Here is a 13,210-nt window from a genome sequence, read left to right as displayed (position 1 = left end):
TTTTTTATTTACTATTAAAGCTGCTCTACTTCCTGGTATTTTGGTGACCATCAATCACATTGTAGTCATACAGATGAAAATAAAGCAGTGTTCATTCGTGTCTATGGAGCAGAAGTCAAAAAATATCATACTTGACATTTTAGAACCTCAATGTTTTAACATGTATGTCAAGATAAGACACACACATTTATAAATAATACAGTGTAGGAGCTGCTTTATGTCTGCTTGTCAGATCAAACCCACCAACACCAACATCGTAAACATAACAGTAACAGTAAGAGTGCTGACAGGTGAGCTGTAATTGGTAATGAGAGGGTCAACGGCTGTCTGCAGCTGTTCCCCTGCTCTGTCAACAAAGGCCGACATCCAGAAAGCTGTGGTCCAGCTTGTTAGGGTCTGTCCTGGCTCCACAGCTCCTTTCCAGGAACCTCCTGGATCAGTGGAAAGGAATCAAGCATTTACATTTAAGTTATTGCCTATAACTCTATACCTTGTTTCTGGCCCCATTTCTTCCATCTTTCTCTTGGTCCGTTTTACAAACATGTAGAAAATAGATCCTGACTAACTATAATGTGTGATAAATAGCCGGTTCAGTGACTTCACAGACCATACCATTCCATACATCAGATCACGCTAGGCACTGTTAATGAAATGTGCTGTTTTTTTTTGTCTCTGACCAGTAAACTAAGGTGTAGCACACAGACTTTGACTTCTGGTTCAAGGTTAATGCCTGCTGGCTAACCTCTGGACACACACGACTGTGATTGATGCATGCTCCGTCACTATGCCCGAGGGATTAACAACTGAATAACAGCGGCGTTTACATTCACTGACCTCCTGCATCACCTTCTCGCTCCAGCATGGATTACTGTCACAAACACTGACGGCCGCGTTCTTTGTCTTCCTTTGTTCCCGGCAATTCCCAATCTCCTAAAAAAAATTAGATTCATCCAGGTTTTGTCTTTGAAACATGTTTTGTTTTGCCGATCAAAAGGCCTTTGTTAAACATTTTATCTCAGCCTGTTATGAGTAAAACCGCGAACAGAAGATATCAAATTCAGGAATATCACCTTTAAGCCAAATAGAAAATACAAACAAGTTCAAGCAGTTTTTCACATGCTCACATTAGCAGATTATTTACAAAGAGCTGATGAGCAAATGTCATCTGTGTTTGCTTTTACCCTTATAATGCATGGTGGCAGACATGCTGCACCGGTACCATACTGTACCACAGGCCAGTCCATCACAGCCCATCTGGTCGGGCCCAGCAACGGCTCTGCTCGCGGCTAACTGCACAAGCAAGTCATTTATATGTGTCACAAGTGGTCCCCCATGTCCTCAAACACTGTAATGAGTAATGAGGGTTAGTCCGTTGGGGATCCGTCTTCCAGCAGGAGCTGCAGACACAAGGACACCACACTCACCAGCAGGTGGGAGGTTGATAATGCAATATGTGAATATGACCAGCAGACTTTGCATTAATGGACATGGTGACCTTCGTTTCTGTGATTTATAATGCAAGTATCTGCATCAGCATTTTATTTTATTGGCATTCAAAATCTAATATTAAAGTTAGCAACTGTTGCATTTCTATTAAAATCTGTTAGATTTTCCAGCATTGCAAGTTTGTTGTTATGGGATGTTTTTTCTGACCATGGAAACCACTTCCATGACCTTTGTACAGGTCACATCTATTCCTTCTCAAAGACTAGTGATCATCGGCTTATAATAAATTAATAATTATTTTTGACAGGAAGACACTACTGTCATGCAGCAATTTGCGACGAATCATCAATCAGATAATGAATAATTATTAAAAATGAGTAATAGATCTCAGCACATTCTTCTCAATGTGTTTGTGACCCTTTCAAAATAAACTACCGGGGCTATGGTGTGTCAGACTATAGTTAGAGCTGAGAAACTGCATTTGTCATTCCGTATGTACAGAGGACTTCCTCAGACAGTCTTTCTTTCACCTACAGTACTTGTGGGTAAAGGAGAAAACCGTAAGTAAGCTGTATAATTTCATCTACAAATCAGTTATATTTTGTGTGCACATCACAGGGAACAAAAGCAGCCTGGAAGTCAAATTGTTCCTTACCAGCCTTATCAACAGCAGGGTTGATAATTGTGCCTTTACTGGAGGACCTGATCTTCGAGGGGACAGAGGAAAGTACAGCGTGATGGGCAGTGTTTATGTTTTTTAGTGACTCCTCTCTCAAACATCTTATCTCCTCCGTCTAGAATGTGAACATTGTTCTCCTTAAACAAGTGACCTCTGTCTCTTAAATGGAGATGCACTGCTAATGCTGGAGGTATACAGTACCTGAGGTGCTGCTCCTTCATCCTCGGCTGTTTTCTTTCTTTACTGTATACAGTCGCTCAGAGCAGCTCCGCTGCCACTTTGCTGCTTCTTTGTTTTGGTGGCCACTTGATGTAATGCCACACTGGAAACTCTGGCTTCCTGTGACCCAAACCCTGGGCCCATCCTCCTCTATCCTAGTATTGGTAGAATGTTTACGGGACAACTTTGCTCTGCATAATTTCCCATTATGCATTTTCTGTGTCAGGCTCAGCATATTTCAGAGGATCCACGTTAGAAATGACAATGTTCTGGAATAACCGAGTCAGAAAGGCAGCTGTAGAAGCGGAGCAGTGTAAACACCAAGGATCAACTGAAAATAGACAGAGCCACTTTACAGAGAGTATTTTATATCAACAGAAGATCCAGGGAGGTCACACTGGCATCTACACAACTCAGACCACAGCACCATTCAAAAAGAAGAGAAAACCTCACACCCACAGAAATGTGGATTACTACTACTTTGCTGCTAAATTACTACTAAAATCCATTGATGAAAAAAAAGAAACCCTCAGCATCATTTCAGAAAGTTCTGCAGCAGCACAGATCAGAGTTTATCAAGGGTCCACGGTGTCCTTCCCACCTCTGCTAACGTCCCCCTCTCGTCTGTATGGGAGGACCTAAAGACTGCTGTCCCTGCCTAATAATCGCTGACACACCAAAGCTAAGATAGCCTAGCGAGCCTTTAATAGTTTTCATTTTTCTTCCTTACAGGATGGCCTCTGAGGTGCCATCATGAATGATCAGCACACAGGCACCGCTGCAGCTCCGTGGAGGCTGAGCACACACAAACACACACATACAGAGCCGTCCCAGACGTCCCAGCTCCCCTCGCCTCACCTCATAACACACTGCACAGACAATTTATAGATAGAAGAGATCTTCCTGCACACATCTTTCATCACAGGACCTGGTCCAGTTAGGGACCTGTTCTACAGCATTGATGCTTACTCTCTTACCAAAACCAGCCAAATCTTAATTCCTTAACTGTTACTGGGGTGTAATTTAATCTGTCCTATGAGTTAACAATTGTTAGAGGGAAACAGGTGAATATTTCAGAGAAATATGCTGTAATTTGGCACCTCTGTGTTCACAGTGCACGTTATTAGTGGAGTGCTATGCATAACACTGCTAACTACGTACCACAGCTAATCGAAGGAAGTCAAACCCAGTACGAGCAACTTGACTGTTAGTGGCCAGATTGCTAGTATTATACAGTATTTGCCATCATTAAGTAACTATCAAGATATAGAGAAATAGAGAGAAGATGGGGCACTTAGCACTGACAGGCTTATGTAAATAAAAAAAGCAACAAGTTCTGCCTTGTATGCAGTGTTGGATTTATGCACCCTCAACACACGAATAAATAAATAAATAAGTAAATTTAAGCCACCACAAGTGACTTAGTGCTGCTACTGACAAGTCTAATCTCCCGGCTTCAAAACATTCACTCAGCTGCTTTGAGCCAGTCAAAAAGTTTCACGTTGCAACTCTAACACTAACTTCCTATCACTGTCATCCAAGCATTTCCGTCTGCCGTGAAACGTGTGATTGTTTATGATGACAATTTGCATCTTGTTTGTCACAGTGGCTTTGCATCACGATCCCAGCCTCCAACCTTTCCAGAGCGCTGTAGCTGACATATTCCCCCGTGAGCCCCAGTTCCCCCAGCTCCTCCTTTCAGGGCTTCCTGCTCCTGCTCTGATGCCCTGCTGGGCTCTGTCTGCTCATGTGTTGGAGCCGTGACTGTCAAATAAAGGGAAGCTGGGAGACAAACGCCAATGTTTTTTAACGTTGAATGCTGGCTTGTTTGCTTGTTTGTCGCCACTGGGCTTCATGTCTGGATAGACATAACAGGATGGAGGGAGAAGCAACACAAATGTTGCTCTTTGGGGACGTCTGAGACCAAATGTGATGGACATCGCTGGGTTTAGTTTGGTGTGTGACATATTGTGTCACTTGCTGGTGTCAGTGTTGATAAAGAACCACAATGGCAATTCATGTAGGCCTCTATTGTGTCTGCGAATGCTCGAGTGGAAATTGTGACCGAGTCAGGAACATGCTCCGTCAGGCAAAGCTGAACTAATTAGAGACGCGGTGATGCTCCTACGATAATTGCTCAGAAGAAGCTTCACGTCACTCCACATTTTACCGCCGCCGAGAACATTGGGGTGTTTCGCACCAGAACACACACCCCTCCGTGATTGATCACCCTGCTTATAATTTCCTAATTTCCAATCCACTGGGGGACTTAACTGGAAGTAGCCATTTTTCCTGAGCACTGACCAGCTTCCTTTTTATTTCCGCACAGAGCTAAATGGCAAGAATCTTCCAGCCCATTAAGCAGACTTTCTGTGTCATAAAAGTTAGTCTCTCTCGCTCGCCCCTGCCTCCCTCGCTTCATCTCTCCGCGGCAGCATGAGCAGTCTGTTTGATCTGCAGGCTGCAGGTTAATAGAAATCAGCCTGCTTATCAGCAATAGTGGATTGAACTTAACAACCTACCTCGGTCCTGTCAATTCAGATTTGGAAAAAACCACTAACATTGGCCATAGTCTCATTTCCCTCTGTCAGGTAATCAGTATTTCACTATAATCCTTTTCAGGAATAAAATTACAATTACTGTACCTGTCCCTGCTCCTCCAGGCAGAATGGGGAGCTGGATTTTGGCAACGCTGGTTAGCTTGTGGAAGCTGTAAATGCTTGCGAAAAAGGGGATGCCGGCCTATGGTGCCCTGGTTAAAAAAATATTGTATGAACTAATAATAATAATATGAACACCCCTTAACATTTTGACATGGTCAACTACAAACATACATAATACATGCTGAAATTTCATCGGAACAAAGTGGCACTCGATGTACAATGAAGATCCCACTTTAAAGAAGTGCACAGGAGAACATTGTCTGCAAAAGGCAGAGAAGAAATCTAGTACAAAAACCTGGGCCCTGTACGAACAGCAACACCATGAATTCCTACAGATCCACAAGCACTGGGATCGGTGGTGCAAAGCATTCGATGGCCGGGGCTTTCATTCAGCTCATAGGCTTAAGTGAATGAAATGCTGGTTTACCCACAAACAGGTTTTCTTCCTGACATTAGACGGGCCTAATAATGGACAAGTTCACCTTCTCTGTTACAATATTAACGCCTTCGTTCTTCACCTTCCGGCTTGTGTTGATTGTTTGGACAATTGACACAAACACAATTATTAAAGAGACTTTAGCAGTTACTCATACTGTAGATTTTGGACTGCATCTGTAATCTAATCAATGATAACAGATTATATCTTTATTACCTGCATGATAAAGATTCAATTCTTAAGCCTCCTCTGCTTTGTACGTGTACCCACACATAGAACTGGATAGTAGCCCATGCATCCTGCATCAGGGTAAGGAGAGCATCCTGCAGTAAAGCTGATAGTTTAATAGAGTTTAATAGAGGCTACCTCCAAACGTGCAGGAGAGTATTTGTGCTATTTCTATTTAAGCAAATCATCAGAATACTTCATTCACCACAGGGAACGTGTTTGATGATTCAGTGGAAAATAACTTGGACTGCTTGCAACTATACGACGTGACACATCGTTTGTTATTGGCATGAACAGAGGCAGATGCCAACACACGAACACAGGCACGACAAAAGGTGTCACATTTGTTTTTGTGTGCTGCTTCTCTATTTGAAGACTTTTCAGGGACTGCCTGCGCTCTTGGCAGTGTTTGACTGAATTTGGGCCTTTTTTTGACGTCTGTTTCTTCTCTGTAGGATTAAACATCAATCTGATATCATAGCTGATGTGATTTGCATACCCCAGAATCTTATCTGGCACAACGTGCTTATGTACAGGTGTTAAAAATATCTGACCCCACTTAGCTTTTAGTTGTTTTAGCTGCACAGTGTCCTTGAGGAAACAAGGGGTGGTGGATTTGTTGAAGTCTAAGCAAATAGTGACCCGAAACATCTGATTGATTTAAGCAAGTTAGCAAATAAACATCAACAACACTGATTATTTTTGTACAGGGAGAGAAAAGTACATAAAACTCTGAGTGTGTTCATTTGTTCATTCATTTCATGTCTGTGTCCTGTCTCGGTCTTGAATTTATTTTTAAACATTGAAACCTAATTTGACCTAAGCTGAGACTTTTGTCTTCATCTGTACAATAACCACAATTTAATAAACACCTGTTTCCATTTCACTTGTTATTTTAATAAGTCTTCATAGCATTTTATTACACAAAAAAACTTCAATGTATAAATAAAAATGTAAAATATGCCCTAAATTCCACATTCAGTTATTTTCAAAATATTCTCAACCCTGACCGCTCACATAACCTCTTTGGTATGTTTGTTTTTCAATGCACACAGACGTCATGGTGATCCTTTTTTATTTTGGTGCGATTTTCTTCTTTATCATGACTTTTGATTTGGGTCGAGAAGAACTGAACCTTTTCCTATCGGCCTTGGGATGAATTCAAATATATTTCTAAGATGCTGTATTAATCTTGGCCAACATTTGGAAGATGAGGAAGCAAAGAGGGAAATTCTTTTAAAACAGTTTTATGCAGAATGGATTTCATCGTAAGAATCAGACGAATATTTCCTCTTGAAGTAAACTGTGTTTTCTCTACAAGCAAATTATTAACAATAAAAATAAATAAAGTGACCAGTTTAACAGGTCAGTATCTGGTGGAGACAGTAATGCCTGACAGAGACAGAGCTTTTTACACATATACCTGTTGTTACAATACACTTTATGCCACTTGTTTTATCCAGTGTTGTAGAAAAAGTGTGAAATACATTTGCATATGTTTACCAACGCACCAGCTCACTTGCTGTGGTAAATACTCTCAGCCTTGTTCACACGTGCCCTAGAGTTCTGAATATTTCAGAACGTTGGATGGATGAGCTGCATGTGTGAATGGAAACAGAAACCGGTAATGATGCCAGAACCTCTTCACAGGGGTGGCCCGATTAGGCTCGTGAAAGCCTTAGGGGGGCGTCCGTCCAACATGGCAACCCAGGATTGGTTCAGCACTGTACACTGCCCCCTGACTCTTAAATTAAGCAACAAACTCATCGTACTCAAAAGTGTTGGTAGCATTTATTGGCCACTTGTGTCACACATTCTTTGCCAAGAAGATTCATCATCCTAAAGCAGATTATCTTCTCAGTAATTAATAACAAATAAATGCTGTTTAAATATTGTGTGTATCAGAAAAGAGCTGAAAGCATCAGTGGAGTTATTAAATTCTTAATGATGTTAATACTCCATCACAGCACATGGTTTATAGTGTAACAATAGTCAGTGTATAAGGTAGTTTCTGTCTTTATTTATTATTATTATATATTTAATTTTCTCTCCTTTTTTATGGAGTCAATACACATATGTTAGACTGAGCTTCTCTGCCTAGACATATTACATCCCACTCCTAATTAAATTTATTGAGCTGTGGAAGATCGGCAAACACATCCATCCGTCCGTCCATCCGTCCGTCCGTCCGTCTGTCCGTCCGTCCATCCATCCATCCATCCATCCATCGTCTAACTGCTTATTCCCATGCAGGGTCACGGGTGGTGCTGGAGCCTATCCCAGCTATCTACGGGCGAGAGGCAGGGTACACTCTGGACGGGTCGCCAGTTCATCGCAGGACAACACACAGACAGACAACCATTCACACACACACACTCACACCTACAGTATGGGCAATTCAATGAACCAATGAACCTAATGCATGATTTTGGACCGTGGGAGGAAGCCGGAGAACCCGGAGAGAACCCACGCGAACACAGGGAGAACATGCGAACTCCACACAGAAAGGTCCCCCCAAGAATCAAACCATTCACACTGTGAGGCGACAGTGCTACCTACTTCACCACCATGCCGCCCCCGGCAAACACATGTTAATGTTAATTGTGTAGGTGCCAAGAGCTTGTTCTCACCTTGGCTGCATCAACTGACTGACAGACTGTTCATTATCACGGTCACCAGTGTGCAGTGGAGGAGGCTGAGCATCTAAGAGATTAATAAAAGATCTTAAGAAATGACAGCATAAGGAGTAAATGATTAGCCAGCTATGTTCAGTCCAGACTTCCTCCTGTAGGCTCGCACATTCCTCAACCACCATGCTTCCAGCCAGGGTTCGGTTACATAGTGGGGAAGGTTATGAAACAGTTGTTACAGAAATGCCAGAATGAATTAAAGCATTGCTTGAAGTCAGATGCTCATCTAGAACTGTTTGATGAGTTTGACAGTTACAGTTACAAGTACAAGCTTAACACAGATAGTCAGTCATAGACTTCTTAATCGCTTCAAATTGACTAACTCAACCTTTTTATATTTCAGCAAATAGCCCAGATAGACATCTAACATTTAGTAAGGAAACACGAGTCCAGGTCTTTGACTCAGGGTGACTGTGACAATAGGACCTGGAAAAATTTGATTCTCAGTTTACAGAAGAGTTTTAATGGTGTAAAAGCACACAGGAGGAGGGAGCATCAGGTGGTGGCTTCCAATCCTTGAGATCCCCTTCCTTCAGTAATAATATATATTATTTAAGGAAAGCTATAAAAATTGGCAGTGGATAGATCAGGAAGCAGGAAACAACACAATGCAACATACAGTAAATCCTGTGCTGTGCATAAATACATTTAGACATTTAATGTGTACTGGATATTTTATGCTACGAGCACAAACGCACTAGTGCCGTATTGATAAATGTTCTCCCTGCATCTGGGTCGGGCGGCTGGATCACAGGTTTGAACTGCGAATCCACTTTCAGTAAACCTTGTCGCTAGAGGTGTTGTGAAGAACGACACAGCAGCACGGTAGAACTCACAGGATTTCACAGTAATGCCAAAGAGCCGTGATACAGTGCATGTTCTGAATGACTGACAGCCTCATGCTAGTTTGTTTGGCTATGGAATATAAGTGGTTAAATGTGTGTGCGGAGTGACATGTTGCAGGGAAGCAGACAGGAACACCAGGTGCTGACAACCAAAGAATCGTGATTGTTCCAAAAGCTTTTCCAGCAAGAAGTCACGGCAGATGCTGGAGATGACAGAGTGGTCCTGGAGCGTAGTGACAGACTTCAGCACATGTCAAGGCCCAGCTGCAGCACATTGCACCCGACGTCGTGTCTACAAGCTGTGCTGTTCAGCACCACGGGAGCACAAATCTGCCCTGATCTTCTCAACGGCAGAGCGCTCAGAGATAAGTGATTGTACTATCAGATCCTGTTTGGAAGGTTTCTAGACGTTTCTTATCAGTTTATGATGAAAAATGTCCACTGACCTTGTAAATTCACAAATTTCTCATGAATATGACAAATTTTCTTTATTCTTGTGAGAGACAAACCTTCTTCCATTCTAAATATACAAGCAACTTTTATATGTAAAGTGCATGTACCTAAAATGCAGTATTGGGCATTTGAGATTTCAATAAATGTTTTTGTCAGTGTTGAAATTACTTGTTACTTTAAAAAGACGGGCCTCAAAGCATTGTCTGTAATAAATACTGCATGCCATGTAAACTCTTGTCCTCGGTTTGTTATATTGAAGATATCTATCAAGTAACAAATTTACAAATAGTTACTTTATAGTTATAAATATACAATGTAAATATGTAACGCTTTTTTTTAAGTTAGCTTTGTTAAAATAGTTCATTGCATCTTAATTAGTCGATTTATTAATTTTTGATTTTATTTTGTCAATTAATGTATTTATTTGCTCAACTAAAACTAAAAAAACAAATCAAGGTTTACAAGCCCCGTTCTTTCAGTTATGATAAGCTACAGTGTAAGAAATGAGTCCAATCCCGATCAGTTTCAGGTGGTAAAGCGGAGGGACTGAATTTAATAGCCCGATAATTTAAAAGTTCATAGTGCTTTGCATTTGTTCCTCTTTGTGTTTTTTTGTCATTTTTTTATATTTTGATCATCATCATTATCCAACAACAAATGTTAGATAAAAATAATTTAGGTTATCTAATGCTAGGACATCCACCAAAATACTAGTTTTGTTTTTACCTTTTATATCTTTTAACTCATTATTTTAAGGGAAAAACTCATTATGATCATGAATCATGAGAATCAAGTTGTATTAAATCCCAGTTACAATAAATACACTAATGTAATAATACAATATTGATGTCACTACAAATCAGTTTCACTTTCCTGCATTTTACACGAAAATATATTTAATCAGCCCTAAATTGAAAAACAAACGGTTTTCCTGTCTGCGAGCTTTGTGCCTTTTTTATTGTAAACACATTAGATTGTCAGAGATCAGTGAGGTTGTACTGCTCTCTAGTGGTCACCTCACACTATTGCACCAAAAAACAAGTGAAGGTATGAACTCAAAGCCCTTCTAATTGCATATATTTTTCTCAGAACTCCTTTATTCTTTGCTTAATATAATATTTTTAATAATAGATGCGCTTTAGAGTGAATTATCATGCTCAAAAAGTCATATTTTGATTTTTTTTCATATATACATAAAAATAACCATTAATGGTTTATAGTTCTGTGTGTTGACTCTGTGAAAGCCGTGAAGGAAACAAGACCAGAGTCAGCATCGGGCAACTCTGCCCATTATCATGTCGTAATAGCTTGCTCAATGGTGCAGCCTGTTCTGCAGGTTCACTGGTCAACTGAGACACACCTCATTAGCTCGAGCAAACGTTGCCTTGCAATGCTACACAAAGCATACCTTATTTGTATCACATTAGCTCTTTGATGTGGCATAGCCTATTACACCAACAACTGCAATTTATCAAACAATTTTGGCACTGATCTGCTTCAGTGCCGGCAGAACAGCAGCGACGGCGACGGCAGCAGTAGCAGCATTGCCCGTCTTCAATTCGGTGCCTATATGAGAAGCTGCAGCAGCAAATAAATTAAACATGTGTCATTGAGCATGGTAAATGGCTTGCAACACATAATCATCTAAATAATTATGAGGCTGCCATTAAAGTGAGCTAGATGGATGACACACGAGGCAATATGGGGAAAAAAACTTGGGGTAATGGTGCAAGATTTGATACGTGTAAAACGGAAAAAAAGAGGGGGGGGGGGGGGGGGGGGGGGGGTTTAGAACGGAAATGCGGTTTGTGAGCAATTCTTTCCATCAGTCTTTTCTTCTTGCCATTTAAAATCTCAGGCTCAAAAGTGCTGAGGGACAATGGGGTGATTAGCCCAATCAGGAAAAGCAGTGAGGGATTGTAGGTAGGCTGTGGCACCACTCGCACACGTCTTTTTGTCCTCCCACATTTCATTAATCAGCAACCTGAGGCCCCCCGAAATCAGTTCAGCAGATTGGCAGCTCGCTCATTTGTTCCCATGTGGCAATCAGAGAGGAAAAGAAATCAGTTCACAACCTCTGTGCTATTACCTGACATTATAAACCATCTCTTTGTGTTCTTTTTTGTTACTTCTTTTGTCGTTTATTTCTACTCTGTGATGTGCTGCTAAAAAAAATATATGTTCTTGATGGCGAAATGTGACCCCTATTAACCCTCAGATGATGGTATTTCTGTACCTGCTGGAATCAAACTAATCTGCTGGTTTGAAATAAGAAGAAATAGAACCTATTTAATGCTTGTTAATTATGGTCAGAATCAGCTGTTAAAGTCTGCCACCGAACTTACTGTATGACTGTGTGTGAAGCAGTTACCGGACACACGCTGTTGCTCACGGCTCTCTGTTCTTTGCATAACATCACAGTCAGTGCTGTGCACTTCACATTATCCATTCTCATGTTGAACACAGCAGCCAACAAACAGGTTATAATACAACGATTACATGCAATAATTGCACAGCTGCTAACAGTGGCTCGTAAAGAACACAGTAATTATACAATATCAGCGTTGCATGATTGCTGTAGGTACAGTAGCAGCCTGCAAATGATAGATTCATAGATTCATAAGTTTTTTTTCGTACATATTCTCACCATAATATTCCTGTACACACTGTTACACATCAGCAATATTTTCACAGTGGAAAATATTTTCATTTACATGGGTGATTTATATTCAATTATAGATTAAACCAATGATTCACAAAGGTAAAAATGGAATCAAAGATTTGGTAATGGGTTGTAACATAATATCTGTTTTTGTTATTATAAATTATTGTGTCGCTATACTGTAAATATTAGTGCTTTAGAATTTGAAACAACAATTATAAGAACAACCTGAGACTGGTGGTGCAAATAATAAATAGCTTGAGATGACTACTACCGGTTTACGCATGGGTTTGTTGGTAAAAAGAACAAATTAACATGCAAACTACAGCAGGAGAAGCAGCCATTTTGAATCTGAAGGCGATTGAACAGAATCAAACAGATTAACATAACATGTCGCACTTTACTAAAGCTGGTGGCCGGAACAGTCCACGCCACTTCAAATATTTAAAACAATTTGTTTTAGCGCAAACAGCAATCATTTAAATATACCACTAAAATCCTTTCGTCTCACTTGTAAACCTGTGTCTTAAATGAACAGCAAACAAGTGTAAACAATGTATTTACGTCCAATGCATTTGTTACTGCCTACATCTTGTAAATAGTGTGTCAGTTTATTGTAGCTCAGCAATGATGAACATGCTTGAGGTCTTTTAATTTGTATCTTTTGGCTCGACATGGACTTGCTCCGTGCAGTACATCAGTGAGCAGCACTCGTTCTCCTGGGGTGGATATAGATTGACCTCCATCCTTTTAGGGCACAACAGCTAAAACCTTATCCCAACAAACACAGGCCAATCTGAATGACAACCTCCAGCCAATGAACAAACAATCAATTTGAGCCTATTGCACAAATCTGCTCACACTGGGCCCTGATTTCCCCTGGGATATA

The sequence above is a fragment of the Betta splendens genome, chromosome 4, assembly GCF_900634795.4.
Source record: "Betta splendens chromosome 4, fBetSpl5.4, whole genome shotgun sequence".
Lineage (NCBI taxonomy): Eukaryota > Metazoa > Chordata > Actinopteri > Anabantiformes > Osphronemidae > Betta > Betta splendens.
The sequence above is the reverse complement of the archived record's forward strand: the minus strand, read 5'-3'. Positions refer to the sequence as shown.